The 17,206-nt window shown below is 41.8% G+C and overlaps 1 protein-coding gene across 2 annotated transcripts in view; it reads left to right on the top strand.

Annotated features, from left to right (window-relative positions):
- ELF1 (E74 like ETS transcription factor 1) overlaps nt 1-17,206 on the top strand; it is a 76,998-nt gene that overhangs the window by 2,225 nt on the left and 57,567 nt on the right. Inside the window, exon 1 of one of the 2 annotated variants that reach the window (XM_066621875.1) lies at nt 13,141-13,224. The exons of the other annotated variant lie outside the window; for it this stretch is intronic. The gene's annotated coding sequence lies outside the window, so the exon portion shown is untranslated. Of the gene's footprint in view, nt 1-13,140; nt 13,225-17,206 lie in introns of those variants that run through there. 2 annotated transcript variants of the gene reach the window in all.

The following is a 17,206-nucleotide window of genomic DNA, read 5'->3' as shown; positions in this document are numbered from 1 at the left end:
CTCAGGTAATGCAGCATTTTAATCCCTCCCAAGTAATTGTTTTGGTTATCTTAAAAACCCCTCTTTCCTGTCTTACCGCATAGGTTTTTCTTACTGTTTTCCACTTTAAAATCCTATACTGTTTCTGAGAAACACAATGTTATGCCTTCAATCACCAGCAGATGTGGTATGAGATTCTTCTGTTCAGTTCTTAAAACAGTCTGTTTCACCTATCTCTTCCATTCCTATACATCAGTCTCTCCTTGTTGCCCCAGGAGACTTTTCCAGCTATTGTCCAGTTTAACTAATCATGTTTTCAGTTCCTTTGCTCCCTTCTCTAATGACCCACCTTTTTTTCTCCTAGATTTAGAATATAAGGCTGATTAGATAAGCGATTATATTTAGGATTCTGCAAGTAGTACAGACATTCTTTATAATAGGCCACTTTTAGATGAGAAAAGCTTGGATGCTATTTAAAAAAATAGCAGATGTTCCGCAAGGGGGGTCCCATTAAGTTTCCCCACACTAAATCCTCAACTTCTTGAGCAACTAGATATAAAAATTACCTGGACTTAGCACTGTCTGTATACCTTCTTACTCCTCCCAGCTCTTAAAGGTGCATCCCTGATATTTAGATTTTGTTGTTCCTTGGCCTGCATGCTCTTTTTTCTCCTCTCCACACCCTCAACCATTGTTATTGGTTTTGGCATTGTTGTCAGCATTGAATTGGAATAATAGAGAGAGTAACCCCAATCCCTCTCTACTTGTCTTATCCCTCTCCCTTGGAATCTAGTGCCACCACCACCACCACCACCACCACAGTTTACAATGATGGCCACAGAGGGAATGCTGGTCTCTCAGTATTCCCTTCACCACCATTAGGAGGAAGGATGGCAGCATGGTGGCAGCATCACTGGATAATGAGAAGTGGATGGGGAGGGCTTGCCTCTATCCCTTGGTGTTGCCATTACCTTCTCCTCCAGTGGCTGGTGAAAGGAATTGCCAACCCTACCTTAAGCACTCCATTTACCCTGCTCCTTCAACATCCAGTGCCATCACCTCCTCTTTCAATGCCTGATGGAGGGAATTCTGGGAGACCAGCATTCCTTCTGTCGCCATTGGCGGTGGTGGCACTTGAGGAAACAGGTAAGTGAAGTGGAAACGGGTTGGGGGTCATTGAAAGGAGATTGGGGAGGATTACCTCTTTCCTTCAGTGCATTCAGTGGCACCACTGCCACTTCATCTGCCTAAGAACATAAGAAGAACCCCGCTGGATCAGGCCAAAGGCCCATCTAGTTCAGCTTTCTGTATCTCACAGTGGCCCACCAAATGCTTCAGGGAACTCACTAGACAACAGACACAACCTGCGTCCTGGTGCTCTCCCCTGCATCTTGCAATCGGAGGCAGCCTACCTCTACCTTGCACATACCTACCATGACTTGTAATCCATGATGAACTTTTCTTCCAGAAATCTGTCCAATCCCCTCTTAAAGGCATCTTAAAGGAAGATGCCATCACTACTTCCTGTGGCAAAGAGTTCCACAAACTAATTACATGCTGGATAAAGAAATATTTTCTTTTGTCTGGCCTAACTCTCCCAACACTCAACTTTAGTTCTGGTTGTTATGGTTCAGGTGTTATGTGAGAGGGAAAAGGGTGCCTCTCTATCCAGCCCCTGAAAAATTTTGTATGTCTCAATCATGTCTGCCCAACACTCAACTTTAGTTCTGGTTGTTATGGTTCAGGTGTTATGTGAGAGGGAAAAGGGTGCCTCTCTATCCAGCCCCTGAAAAATTTTGTATGTCTCAATCATGTCTGCCCTCAGGCGCCTCTTTTCGAGGCTAAAAAGGCCCATACCTTGTAGCCTTTCCTCATAAGAAAGGTGCCTTAACCCAGTAATCATTTTGTTTGCTCTCTTTTGCACCTTTTCCATTTCCACTATATCCTTTTTGAGATGTGGCGACCAGAACTGGATGCGATACTCCAGGTGTGGCCTTACCATTGATTTGTACAATGGCATTATAATATTAGCCGTCTTATTCTCAATACCTTTCTAATGATCCCAAGCATAGAATTGGCCTTCACTGCCGCTGCACATTGGGTCAACATTTTCATCAAGCTTTTCCACAAGCACCCCAAGATCTCTCTCTTGTACTGTCACAGACAGCTCAGAACCCACTAGCCTATATGTGGCAACATATATGTGAAGTTTTGATTATTTGCTCCAATGTGCATCTTATGTACATCTAATATCCATGAAGGGCATACTTGGCTCCCAGAGTTCCTGCTGCTGACCATTAAGGACAAAGGTGTTGACAGCATGCTGGATGCCAGGAGTGCTAAATTTTTCTCAACCTCCTCTCACATTCTACAGTGTGAGATGGTCTGGACACCATGGAGGCAGCATAGGAGCATAGGAAACCCTTTCCAATTTACCACTTTCTCCAGTTTGATGCCATACATGAAGTGTCACCTCAAATTGTATGTTCTTGCAGCAGGTGTACTAGTTTATATGCCTGCTACTCTCCGTACCCCAACCTTATTCCATTGTTTCTTCAGGGTAAAAATTTCCCTGTTTATGTCCAATGAAGGGTAGTGGAAGTATGCATGGTCCACATTAACCCCTATTTACATTATTTCTTATGGAGGAAAATTTCCCTTTTAAAATCATTTCAATGTAAGTCCAAGCTTGTCAGGCCCTGACTCAGTGGAAGATCCCGTGCGTTACAGATTTGGAAAGATGCCAGCATGGTTTATGAGCAGATTCAACGAATTTATAAAAGGAAATAACATTACCTGCAGAAATTAGAAATATTGCTTAAAATGTATCTGCCAAAAGAAACATGCATTTCCAAAAGGGATGCAAAAAATTGGCCTTCATATCAAAGGACTCAAAATAGCCAATACAATGCTAGTTTTAAAAAAGAAATCCTGTGGAGATGCTGAGCCAGGTAGCTTAATGTCTGTTTTGGGCAAATTGGTAGAAAGCGAAGGCACTCCACAGCCAGGCCACAGACATCTGGACATTCAGGTGAACTTCCTGCCCCCAAGCTGCAAATGTGCTCTTTCAGGGGGAGTCCAACTCATTTACAGCAATGTGATAGTCAGTTACTTGGGTTGTATTTTTCCCCACCAGGAAAACCTCTGTCTTGTCTGGATTTAGTTCGGAAAGGGAAGAAGGATACTATTCTATTATTGGAGTGTTGCATTTAGCTTAAAATCTTCAGAATTTGGCTGTTTCTGTATGGGTCTTTTTCTGTCATTGACTCTTAGATACTGAGTTGGCTGGAAAGCCATTTTTAAAAAACAGAAATGTATACTTTTCACTCAAAGTTAAAACTTGTGCACCTTATACTGTATTTTTTCTTCATGTCCTCACTACTTTATTCTTAAATTATTGATTCACTCCCCTTTCCTCAGTCTTTGATTTTGGTCAGTGTGTTTATTAGCACTATTATTAAATTTTAATGGAAATCTTTATAGTTAGTCATTAAATACACAGTGACTCTGCTTGTTAGAAGAAAGGGGTAGTTGCCTAAACATGTGCTCTGGGAGTGGATCCAGAGAGTTATCTTAAACCTACTATGAAAGCAAAATTAAATTGGTAATCTGTTATTGAGCCTCAGACTTGTTAAAGCACATACTTTTGAATTCTCTACAATGTGTTCTGATAATATCATAGTTGTAGTTCTGACCTTTTCCAATGTGACAGATGCTGAAGTGGTAAAGATTAGGCCTCTACCCTAATATTTATAATAGTTCCCCACCATAGAATGTGCTGCCTGTAAATAAGCATTATAAAAATATTGAAACTTTGGTTATGTATATGTCTTTGAAATTAGCTGCCAAGGAGCAACTGGAGTTATGGAAGAATAACAAGCTAAAAAACAAATTAGAAAATGAAACTGTTTAGAACTGTTACAAGAATTTTCATCTAAAAATAACTAAATTTTAAAATTCATTGCCTGCTTGTTAACTCTTTAACCTTAGATTTTGTTTGTGGAAAAATAAAAAATTAAAGTTTTAGTGTTAATGTAAAGAGAACACAGTTGTGAGAAATCCTATAGGGAAAAATATTTTAATCAGTACAATTTGTCTTTAAGAGAGTCATCAGGCATGTTACCACTAGCTTTTTAAGTGTCTGCTCCCCTGGGTCCATTGCAGCTTAGAAATAAGAAAAGTGACTGGAGCAGCCAGCCATGGTGAGGTAAGGTGTAGGGGGCAGAGGGAGGAGGTTCAGCACCTGTCTCCTATGACTGTTAAAATAAGATACACACACCTTGTTTCATATATGAACGAGTGGAATATGACTGGTAGTCCTTTTGCGGCATCTAGTTTGCCTCAAGTGCATTGACTGTACCAGGGCTTCTCAAACTGGGGCGTCATGACGCCCCAACCTGCAGAGCTCTGTCTTTGCCCCTTTAAGGGACAGGGAGGGGGAAATACAGGGATGTGACCCCCAGGGTCATGCCGCTGCAGGAGCAACAAGGGCTTCATGATACTTACTGCCAGCAGCAGCGGCCTCCTAGGGGTGCAGAGAGCCCCACAGAAACCTCCTCAGGGCTCCCCAAGCCTTGAAAAATGTAAAAATAAAGATTGCAACCCACTTCCCCTTTTCGATTGTGAAACTGGAAGTAGGTCGCAAACTTTATTTTTACATTTTCTGAGGCTTGGGAGCCTTGTAGAGGCTTCTGCAGGGCTCTCCACATCCCTGGGAGGGTGCTGCCGCTGGTGGTAATTAGCATGAAGCCCCTGTAGCCTGGGGACAAAGAGGTGCACTACAACTTATGTACTGTATTTGTACTGAAATATAGTTCACACGTTATCAATTACTTTTTATTATATGATCAGGTGAGGTTTGCGTTAACTCTCTAAAATTTAATTTAAGTAGTTTATTTACTAGTCAATACAATACTAAAATGGATGAAGGTCTCCCTCCAGTGTAATCTCTGCCGCTAATTAAAATTTACTTATAACTTTTACAGGTCTTTTTATTATAAATGAGCAGGTAATTACCTGCCAGGATTGTGAACTCTGAAGCTATCATAAACTTTGTTGTTGTAAATTTGTCTCATGAGGTTTGTGATAGGTTCACTCTTTATTGTGTGACTCATCTTTAGTGACTGACATGGACCTAAAAACACAGCAGAGATGGTATTGGTGGAATGCTGAAGGTCTGGTGACAGAGGGTGTTTGTCTTATTGTATTCATAAACAGACTTTAGATAGGTAGGATTATTATTAAGAAGAATATTCATATATATCCATTTTCAACAAAAAAGTTCATGAAGCAGTTTACAGGGAAAATCAAATAACTAAATAGTTCCCTGTCCCAGAAGGGCTCGCATTCTTAAAAGATGCAAAAAAGAAAAAAAAGCCAACAACAGCCACTAGAAAAGACAGTGTGAAGAGAACTGATTATTCTTCTCCTGCTAAGTATAACAGTAGTACCACTTGAAAAAGTTACTATTTGTCCAGTTAGTGGAGTATATGTAGATTATGAGTTCTAGAGCATTATATTTGTTTCCCTAAAAATGTTTCAGAACCAGGATACAAAAGATAATTAAAGATGTGAATCTAACAGAATGTTATAGGGCCAATATGCAGTTAATGCACACCTGAAATAAGGCTCCTGAAACTGTTGCAGGCAAGGAGTGGTAACTAGCCTGTGGTATAGTAGATTGCAGTGATGTAGAAGATGCACTAAACACTTATGCATGGTTTGAATGATACTTCTTTTCCCAGACTGACCCCACGTGATAAAAAGTATATGCACTCATGGTGCGTGCACTTCTTGGTGAATTTGGAATCAACTGGACACAAGGGTGGTGGGGAGGTGGTTCAACCCGGGACCCACCGGACATTGGGTCAGGACCCACAGTTAGAGAAACATTGAGATAGATGGGACTACTGCAGTGTTTCTCAAACTGTGGGTTGGGACCCACTAGGTGGGTCGTGAGCCAGTTTCAGGTGGGTCCCCATTCATTTCAGTATTTTATTTTTAATATATTAAACTTGCTACTACAAGTATGTTACTGCATTTTGGGAAGTGTTAAAGACCTGTACTTTTAACAAGCTACTATGTAAATTATTTTAACAATGATAGTAAATGGGCCTTATTCCTGGGTAAGTGTGGGTAGAATTGCAGCCTAGGATTGTTAAAAATGGTCCTGCTTGATGATGTCATTACTGATCATGACATCACTTCTGGTGGGTCCTGACAGATTCTCATTCTAAAAAGTGGGTTCAGGTGCTAAACATATGAGAACCACTGGACTACTGAATGATTCTTGGAGTTCAACAACTGTAAAATAAGTGGAAGATGTGAGATATAGCAAACCAAAGCTTGTGAGCTAACACAGGCAACAGGCAGGGTACTTTAGGCCAAGAAAGAAAAGCTCTCTTAAAGCTTGTTTTGGAATTTTTAAATTTATTTTGCTATCTAGATGGCTTTCTGAACTTTTTGTGAAAAACATTTTATAAATATTTGTAGTAATAGTTGGTCTGGAATTATAACCTAATTGTCAGTAAGTATAAATGATGCATTAACTCCTACTTTGAGCCAGCTGGTCTAAACAACCTTCAATGTCTGCCTTTGAGGCAGAGCTGCTTTTACTGTTTCAAATATTCTGTAACCATTGCAAGTTTCATTGTGAAATTAAGATACTTGTATGGTGCTTCGTATGTTACTGCACTTCCTTGGTGGGTACTTTCATCCTGTTTAGTTTATCTTCTACCTGTTAACCAAATTGGTTCCTAAAGCAGCTTAAAAAAAATTCACTAATGTAACAATTTTAAATCCAATGTGCACAAATTCAACCAAACAACAACAACAAAAAACAAAACAGGCACAACAATATAAAGAGTGCAGCTATAGAGGAACTGCTTAGTTTGTGGCTTCATTTCACACTGGTGTGATGACATTTATGTTAGCAGAGCTAGGGGAATTAAGCAATCCCACACACAGCAAAACTGACATTAGTTAAGCCTCACTTGAACAAAGAGAGGACCACTGCAGCTGTTGTTAACACAGGCAAAACACAAAAAGACAGGGAAAGAGAGGTTAGTCTGATACAGGGAAAGAACAACCCACAAGTTTTTAAATGAGCAAAACCTACCCCTAAAGGCCAACCCTTACACACTTTCTGACTATGTACACTGGGTGGCTCAGCTCACTTGCTGTTGGTCTCCCATTAGTGAATGTGGGCTCTTGTGGAAAGGCCAGTAGAATCTTCTCTCTCGTGTTTCTTTATGATGGTTGGGTGAGAACAGCTTGTGTAATTGTTCTCACACCTGTAGTGCTTCAACGTTAGTGTGACAGTGTAAGATGAAGCCATTGGAAAGTGGTTACTGCATCGCTATGATGAAATATGCAGGGGCAGATTCCTTTGCAGACACATTGAATAGATTGGTCTGAGTGTGTTGTGCTAGTATTGAACGGGGATATAAGAAGTATGTTGAAACACCAAAACTGGTCTAAAATACTGTTTTTTTTAAAGCATTTAGTTTCTACTAAAAGTTGCTGATATTGAGGGTTAAAACCTATAACATTATGCACCAGGAAAAGCTGAATGCTACAACCTGTAGATACCATGCATATTGAGCAACCTGCTTGTCTTTTCTTTCTCTGCATAATTTATTTTGCTAGTTATGGGGAGGAGGAAGAAGCTATACAGGGCACCAGAGATATCACTGCATCTGACTACTGAAATTTAACAATTCCTCTGGCTAAGCTCTTCTGAGATGTCAGCAGGCATTCCACACACATGCAAGTACTGAATATCTTTATAGCTAGTACGACTAGAAACCTGCTTATTTTTAACTCTGAAAGTTAACATTCTCATAAGTAATTTGCCCAGTGCCACTTTCTGCGTTTTTCTATGCATCTACACACCACTCTTCAAATATTTCATCCTGGGAAGTATGTGATAAATTGGTATTATTAACAGTTCTGGTATAGGGATGGGCAGCCTAATCCTAACCTGCTGTGGAGCAGGCAGGCCAGCTGGCTGACCCCGCATCCAGAGCAGGATTGGGCCAAAAACGGTTCAGCCTGGGGCATAGGGAATTGCTTCCCCTTTCCCTGTGTCACGCTACAGCAGCCCCAATGGGACTACTCAGATCAAGAGGTGGCGCAGATCCGAGCAGCTCCGGGCTGCCTGGGACCGAGGTTAGGATCTGGCACAAATGCTGGATCCTGGCCCTACCCGCTCGCCGCCCACTCTCCCTTACCCTGAAGCGCCTCCCTCCTGCCCTCTCCACACCCTCCCAGACCCGCAGACTTGGCCAGCACCAGTTTACCTTTTCTGCTGGCCCCACGGGGCTTGGGTCAGCATCCAGAGGCCAGCCCACATCCATGTGCCGGCCTCCCATGTGCTTTATGACACTTTCGCTACATCATTATGCTGGCACAGGGACTTGTGCCAGCCCATTGTTGGGTCTGGATTGTGCCCCAACTCGTACATCTGTTTTACATAATTTGTAGGCAGAATTATGTAGAACAACGATGTTCTTCTGAAAAGCAACATGCCTTGTAATCTCATAAGAAATGGTACTTGCTTATTGAAACATCTGTGACTTAAAGTGAGAGTTTTAATAATCTGCACATTGAATTGATACGCTGTTGCAAAGCTATACAACAGAAAGAGCAGAAAGTAGTGATATGGAGAAGTTACAGGGATTTTTCGGAACAGTATTCAATGGGGTATGAAATAGACCTCCAAGATGAAGTACTGTTAAACTATTGCAAGTGAAAATCAGGAGCCTGCCTGGGTGTGTGCATACTTATACGAAACCAAGACAAAGTAGATATAAGTGAAGTTATCTTCACATTACTGTTTACTCTGGGGGAAAACATCTGCAAGCATATCTTTTGTATGTTCTTAGAATAAGTGGTCATTAACCAATGACCAGGTTGTTGAAGGGAAGGGAATAATTGGCCCTGCTGATTCTTTCTGCAGGGCTGTAGAAATATTTCAGTGACTGGAGTCACTCAAGTTGCTAATCTTGCTCTCTGCAATTTCTTTTCTGCCTTCTGTCCTAGTCAGACTGTGATTCAGTTATACATGCTCAGGCATGTATTTCCTTGTTCATTCTATGGGGCTGCCCAGCCGCATATCTGGGTGCGTCAGTGGTAACCTAGGTCCTGTAGTTCTGCTTGCTATATGTAGGACTTAAATGATTCCATTTAGCCATTGCTTCTCCCTGAGCCTGTATATACACAAGAGATTTTGCAAAACATTCACTACAGCTTAATATCCAGGGCTTATGCATACTTTGCTCCCAAAAAAAAGAAAAAAAGAAAAAGGACAATAACCAGTAACTTCTCTGCTACAGATTGCAAAATCCTTTGAGTGGTTCATGTATGACGAGTTAACAAAATCATCTAATTTATGATGGGAAATGCATTCTTAAGATTTTCAGAGAACTTGGTAAACTTTTTGACAAGGAGTGGAAGGGAACATAGGGAGAAGGAGCATGGAGTGAAGGGACAAAGCAGTGATGTAGTAACTGGGTTCTGTAAGGAACAGCACAGAGCATTGAAGTCCCACCCTAAGATGACTACCCTAGTAAGTTTGTAATAGCAGCTGCATGTCTCAGGAATCTTCTTATAAATGTAAACAATACTCTATTTCAGTGGTTCTCGCACATTTAGCACTTTTTAGAATGAGAATCTGTCAGGACCCACTGAAAGTGAAAATTTTTTCAAGCAGGAAAATTTTTTAACAATCCTAGGCTGCAATCCTACCCGCATTTACCCAGGAGTAAGTCCCATTTACTATCATTGTTAAAAGAATATACATAGTAGCTTGTTAAAAGTACAGGTCTAACATTTCCCTAAATGCAGTCACATACATGGTAGCATCAAATCTAATATATTAAAAATAAATACTGAAATGAATCTCAAACTGTGGGTCGAGACCCACTAGGGGTCATGAGCCAATTTCAGGTGGGTTCCCATTCATTTCAATATTTTATTTTTAATGTATTAGACTTGATGGTATGGTATGTGACTGCATTTGGGGAAATGTTTCAGACCTGAACTTTTAACAGGCTGCTATGTATATGCTTTAAACCAATGATTTTCAACCTTTTTCATCTCACGGTACACTGACAAGGTGCTAAAATGGTCAAGGCACACCATCGGTTTTTTGACCATTGACAAGTCATACCATTGACAGCAGGGGCTGACATCCCCCAGTCGCCCTATTAACAAATGACTCTCCCCCAAATTATTAAATAAATAAAGATGTGAATCTTTAAATCTTGACCCTCCCCCAAACTCTCACAGCACACCTGCAGACCTGCACACCAGTGTGCTGCTGCACAGTGGTTGAAAATGGCTGCTTTAAACAATGGTAGTAAATGTGACTTATTCCTGGGTAGGTGTGGGTAGGATTGCAACCTAGGATTGTTAAAAAATTTGCTGCTTGATGATGTCACTTCCAGTCATTACATCACTTCCGATCATAACATCACTTCCAGTAGGTCCTGACAGATTCTCATTCTGAAAAGTGGGTCCTGATGCTAAATGTGTGAGAGCAACTGGTCTCATATTTTTTTCAATGAAACTAATGACAAGTCTGAGCTAGATCAGTGTTTGAAGATCAGTGTTATTTTCAAGAAAAAGAAGATGCAGCCTGATGGGTTGAAGTGGGGAAACAAAAATATTAAAGCGCCATTAGCTTCTGGTCCCTTCAGCTGCATTTCTGAGGTTCAGTGTACTGGAGATGTGGCTTCAGTGGTGGTGTTAGTCCTCCCTCCTACTCTTCCCTTCTCCCAGGATACTGCAGTGCTTTGGGCATGTGAGCATGAGGGGCAGGTCTGTATTCTGCAAAATCCTAATGGGCCGTTTACACTGCCAGAAGGAGTGCCTGCTGGTGCAGGTAAGGCTGCACAGGAGTCAGAGTGGTGGAGAGGCATGGAATGGGGCAGAGTGGGCAGATAAGGGAGGAGATGGAGTGAGGTGCAGGGTGGATCAGACCTGGTAAGGGATGAGTTTGGAAGCAGTGGTGCCCACCAAATCCAAACCCCCGTTCCAGGCCAGTTCCATTTTCATGGGTTAGCACAGATGTGTGCAAACGATATCTCTGGTGCAAGTCTGAGTTGTTCCATGGTGTCCACTGGGGCCAACCCCCAGCAAAGAAAATGTTTGGCTTGGGAGGCCAAGCGAGACTATGAGGAACGCATGGCCAGCAACATTAAGGGGAATAATAAAAGCTTCTTCAAATATGTTAGAAGCAGGAAACCCGCCAGAGAAGCGGTTGGCCCTCTGGATGGTGAGGGAGGGAAAGGGGAGATAAAAGGAGACTTAGAGATGGCAGAGAAATTAAATGAGTTCTTTGCATCTGTCTTCACGGTAGAAGACCTCAGGCAGATACCGCTGCCCGAACAGCCCCTCCTAACCGAGGAGTTAAGTCAGATAGAGGTTAAAAGAGAAGATGTTTCAGACCTCATTGATAGATTAAAGATCAATAAGTCACCGGGCCCTGATGGCATCCACCCAAGAGTTATTAAGGAATTGAAGAATGAAGTTGCTGATCTCTTGACTAAAATGTGCAACTTGTCCCTCAAAACGGCCATGGTGCCAGAAGATTGGAGGATAGCAAATGTCACGCCTATTTTTAAAAAGGGAAAGAGGGGGGACCCGGGAAACTATAGGCCGGTCAGCCTAACATCCATACCGGGTAAGATGGTGGAATGCCTCATCAAAGATAGGATCTCAAAACACATAGACGAACAGGCCTTGCTGAGGGAAAGTCAGCATGGCTTCTGTAAGGGTAAGTCTTGCCTCACGAACCTTATAGAATTCTTTGAAAAGGTCAACAGGCATGTGGATGCAGGAGAGCCCGTGAACATTATATATCTGGACTTTCAGAAGGCGTTTGACACGGTCCCTCACCAAAGGCTACTGAAAAAACTCCACAGTCAGGGAATTGGAGGTCAGGTCCTCTCGTGGATTGAGAACTGGTTGGAGGCCAGGAAGCAGAGAGTGGGTGTCAATGGGCAATTTTCACAATGGAGAGAGGTGAAAAGCGGTGTGCCCCAAGGATCTGTCCTGGGACCGGTGCTTTTCAACCTCTTCATAAATGACCTGGAGACAGGGTTGAGCAGTGAAGTGGCTAAGTTTGCAGATGACACCAAACTTTTCCGAGTGGTAAAGACCAGAAGTGATTGTGAGGAGCTCCAGAAGGATCTCTCCAGACTGGCAGAATGGGCAGCAAAATGGCAGATGCGCTTCAATGTCAGTAAGTGTAAAGTCATGCACACTGGGGCAAAAAATCAAAACTTTAGATATAGGCTGATGGGTTCTGAGCTGTCTGTGACAGATCAGGAGAGAGATCTTGGGGTGGTGGTGGACAGGTCGATGAAAGTGTCGACCTAATGTGCGGCGGCAGTGAAGAAGGCCAATTCTATGCTTGGGATCATTAGGAAGGGTATTGAGAACAAAACGGCAAGTATTATAATGCCGTTGTACAAATCTATGGTAAGGCCACACCTGGAGTATTGTGTCAGGTTCTGGTCGCTGCATCTCAAAAAGGACATAGTGGAAATGGAAAAGGTGCAAAAGAGAGCGACTAAGATGATTTCGGGGCTGGGGCACCTTCCTTATGAGGAAAGGCTACGGCGTTTGGGCCTCTTCAGCCTAGAAAAGAGACGCCTGAGGGGGGACATGATTGAGACATACAAAATTATGCAGGGGATGGACAGAGTGGATAGGGAGATGCTCTTTACACTCTCACATAATACCAGAACCAGGGGACATCCACTAAAATTGAGTGTTGGGCGGGTTAGAACAGACAAAAGAAAATATTTCCTTACTCAGCGTGTGGTCGGTCTGTGGAACTCCTTGCCACAGGATGTGGTGATGGCGTCTGGCCTAGACGCCTTTAAAAGGGGATTGGACAAGTTTCTGGAGGAAAAATCCATTATGGGGTACAAGCCATGATGCGTATGCGCAACCTCCTGATTTTAGAAATGGGTTATGTCAGAATGCCAGATGCAAGGGAGGGCACCAGGATGAGGTCTCTTGTTATCTGGTGTGCTCCCTGGGGCATTTGGTGGGCCGCTGTGAGATTCAGGAAGCTGGACTAGATGGGCCTATGGCCTGATCCAGTGGGGCTGTTCTTATGTTCTTATGTTCTTATGTTTCCTTACCCCAAGGAGGGCTCAACATGCTGAAACCCCCCTGCAGGATACAGCAGACCCCATGTTGGTGCCATGGTATCATTGCACAGGGAATTAGGTAGGATTGAGTTAAGTTATGTTTCCTTCTAACTTGGATGTAGCAGTGTCTATTCCCTAGGTTCCTGCATTTTTAGTTTTGTGACTGTAGGCATAACATCTCCACTAATATTTTTCTCTGCTGATTTGCAAATGCACTTCTTACTATCTGGTTAACTGTAAATTTTGTGGTATGAGTATTTGTTGTGTTTTTAAGCAAAATTCCCTCTTATGATAGAATTCTCTTACTCAATTCAGGAAGTACAAGACTTGTTCTTTTTGTGTTTATGCTCTGATTAGTGCAGTATTGAATGCCCAGACTGAGTACTCTCTCCAACAGGAAGCATGAATGTGACTAAGTAATTTGCGCAAAAGTCAGTTGCTTTATGTAGCTGTTTTCCACAAGCTTTTGTGCTCTTTCTGCAGCAGATCTGCATGTGGAAACACAATTGTTGTTTATGGGTCAGGTTTGTAAACAAAGATCAATTTCTTAGGCTATTCAAAGCATGTTTTGCCTTGCTGGAGTCATTGAATCTAGTTTTTTTTCCAGTAGTGGACAGGCATGTGTCTTTGGGAAGACTCTGGAAACCTGTGAAGGCCAAAGTCCTCCCCTGCACTTGCCTCCCAGCAACTGGTACTCTGTGATGTACATAGAGACCCTATTTAGCTGTCATAGTTAATCGTTGTTGCAAGGTTCATCTTCTGTGAATTTATCTGAACTAGTTGAAAAAGCATTTCATGCTAGTGATCCCATTGTTGCTTGTGTGGTGGTTAATTCCTAAATCACTGAGGCACTGTATGAAGGAGTACTTCCTCTTGTTTTGTTCATGGGTATTTTCAATAGATAGTGTATATCTTTCTAGCAAGCTTCTACAACTAGTACACGTTAATTCTTTTACTCTTTACTCTTTTAATCTGACTGCTGTTTTTATGGCCCTGTAGTGTGTTTTTAAATGTTTTTATCTGCTTGTATTAATGTTTTTAAAATCTATTTTTTTTTTAATATGTTGTTAGCCGCCCTGGGTCCCGTTAGGGAGAAGGGCGGGATAAAAATAAAGTTTTATTATTATTATTATTATTAATTCTAGTGTATAGATTTCAGAGAGTATCTACAGCTGGTGATGGCGTATGATTGTATTTTGACCTGTGATTGTATTTGGACATCAAAATGTAGAGGAAGAAAAAGGGAAATAAATATTTTCTAACCTTTGAGTCATATTTGTTTGGCTTAAGCATTCTTGCTGATCCCCTGTTGGAGCAGGTACAGAAACACTTTCTGAAAGAAAGGTGAACAACCAAATACTGTTGGCACAACTTTTATTGCTGAGTAACTTCAGTGCACATCTACTTGCATGTTTGAGCTCATACTAAATATTTCAACTATAAAAAAATGGCATTCCATAGATACGAATATTTGCATATTTAGTGGTTGATTTCTGAACTGAAGTATCTAAAATGAAGCATGTGAGATTTATTTTTTGGAGACTGTTAGAATCACTATTCAAGACAGAGGACCTACTGATGGATTTTTTGGCCTTATCCAAAAAGTTTTTCCTATGTAGAATAAGCTATTAACTGTATCATGCAAATCTCTGAATTGCTAAGAATCTTACTTCTCATGTTATATATGTAAAGATATGGGGTAACTACTGAAGGTGACTATTTTTATAAGTGCAAGTAGTTCTGAGGTAGTTCAAGAATTGTAGGAAGTCTCCCAATGTTTTAGGTAATAGGAGACCTGTATTATGTCAGCCTTTGCAAATAAGTCTATAGAAGTTACCAGCTCATGTAAACACTGACTGGCTTGCCTGCTCATACATACCTATGTTGGTAAGTCATCAAGATGGCCTGAAAAGGGCAGAGGAATTTTGGTGCTTAATTACCTGGAATCGGTTCTTACCACAGACAGCTAAGTAAGAGAAGCCAATGTTGTTTGACTGACTTTGGGTCTTTTCTCAGACTTTGTATCTTACCTCTAAAACACAGTACAAGATAATGGGCAATTTACTACTTTCACCCCCAACATGGAACTAGGCAGTGATGATCCTGGCTACTGTGGCACCAGAGGGCATGTCTGGAGGTGCCACCCCCTTCTAATATCTCCGGAGGCCTTAACAAGTCATTTCTAGTTTTCAGCTGAAAACTGGAAGTGATGTTTTAAGATACTCAAAAGGCCTTAGAAGGCGTTCTGAGGGCCAGGATGGTCTCTCTGGCCCTCATAACACCTCCAAGGGGAGGCAGCAGGTGCCACCCCTTCTAGTCATGCCATCCGGGGTCATTTGTACCCATGGAGCCCCCCAGGTGTGCCACTGGGAACTGAGGAGGAGTTGGGTATCATTTCTAGTTCTCCTCTCTGACTCGGTGTGGGAGGAACCTGTATGCTTGGCTGCTTTGTTTGGGGACGCTCAGATACCTGGCAAACCTCATTGCCTCCCGCCAGCTTGAAGCTAGACTGAGGGTGGAAAGAAAGCTTGGTTTGGCCTTTGCATTTGTAACATACTTCAAGTGCCTTACAAACAGAGCAGGAAATTACCCCCAGCAACCTTCCAGCCTTGGAGCTGGGGAGCAGGTAGGGAAGGGTAACTACAGGGATGATCCTTGTCCCTCTCGGCAGCTTCAAAGTTGAGAGGCAAGCTGAGGCTTATGATTCTTACCACCTTTGCTGAGGCAAATGAAAAATGTGAAATCTGACTGTTACAAACCTGATTGTATGCCCTTTAAAAACTCTAGGCTGGAAAGTGATAAGGCTGGAAAATCTAGTAACTTTGTGGTTCTAAAGGTTACCTGAACGCATATGTGTCTAACATAAACATACAAGAAATGTAAAGAAAAAACCAAATCAAAACTTTTAAGAGTTCAAAAATTGCTTTGGACTTTTGAGCAGAAGAGCAGGAGCACCACGTTGCTTAGCATGGTCCCTCTCCATGATACATCTGCAGCACTTGCATCATAGGACAGTTGCAGTTATTCTAGCTGTACTACCTTACTTCAGGGCTTGTTTGGGGTTTTCCAGGATACAGTTTGAAGCACTACATAAATCAACAAAACTGGTTTAATCATAGTGGGATGCAAAACAATGAATGAGCATCTACAGATGATGATGGTTCTACAGTCCTACTTCCATTTCTTTGAAGAGCAATAGTTATTTTGGTTTTAGCCATACATTCCAGGAAAGAAAATATGTTTAAAAGTCTATGTTGTAGCTATTTGCCTAACATTTTGATTGGAGTGTGTTTCTGTTTTTTTAGTAAGTCCATGAGTAAGGTCTTTAGGAGAGAGATTCTTGTCATGTTCTGTGCATGCATGTGCCCGTATGCACACCTTTTCCTGCTGATCTTCTCAAAATTGCTCCTTTTGTTTATTTTTTTACCATAATTATGACTGCTGATGTAGCATAGTGGCATAGAGACCAACCTACTGATCAGAAAAGTCAGATCAGAAAAGTCTTCCATGAACTCGCTAGATGAAAAAAAAAACTGTTCTAACATTATTTACTACTTCATTTACACATGTATACCCTGCTTTATCTCCCTAATGGGCATAATGCATCCTGAATATTTTCTTCCTTTTGAAATCTAAACAAATCTTCAAGTTTGGCACCATGGAATTAAGTATGAACCTCCACCACCCTACCAAATGTGGTTTAAATCTGTTGAGAAATAACAGCATTATAGCAGTTTAAAGTACAGTATTACTGAGTTTGGGGGACCATGAACACATTCTGTGACCAATTTTTTTTTTAAATCAAGGCTAGAGTTTCCTCTTGTGTTATGTTCCTAAGGACGCAATCCTAGCCCCTTATGTCAGTGCTTTACAGCACTGACATAAGGGCAGTGCAGCTCTGAGGTAAGGGAACAAACATTCCCTTACTTTGAGGAGGCCTCCGTGAGTGACACGCAACTGCAGGATGCAGCACATGTCCCTTTGGCATCGCTATGCCAGTGCTGGAAAGCACTGACATAAGGGATTAGGATTGTGCCCTAAACCTTTTTAGAAACATTCAC

The sequence above is a fragment of the Tiliqua scincoides genome, chromosome 3, assembly GCF_035046505.1.
Source record: "Tiliqua scincoides isolate rTilSci1 chromosome 3, rTilSci1.hap2, whole genome shotgun sequence".
In the NCBI taxonomy this organism is placed as follows: Eukaryota; Metazoa; Chordata; class Lepidosauria; order Squamata; family Scincidae; genus Tiliqua; species Tiliqua scincoides.
Note: the sequence above shows the minus strand (reverse complement) of the source record. Positions and strands in the feature narration are given on the sequence as shown.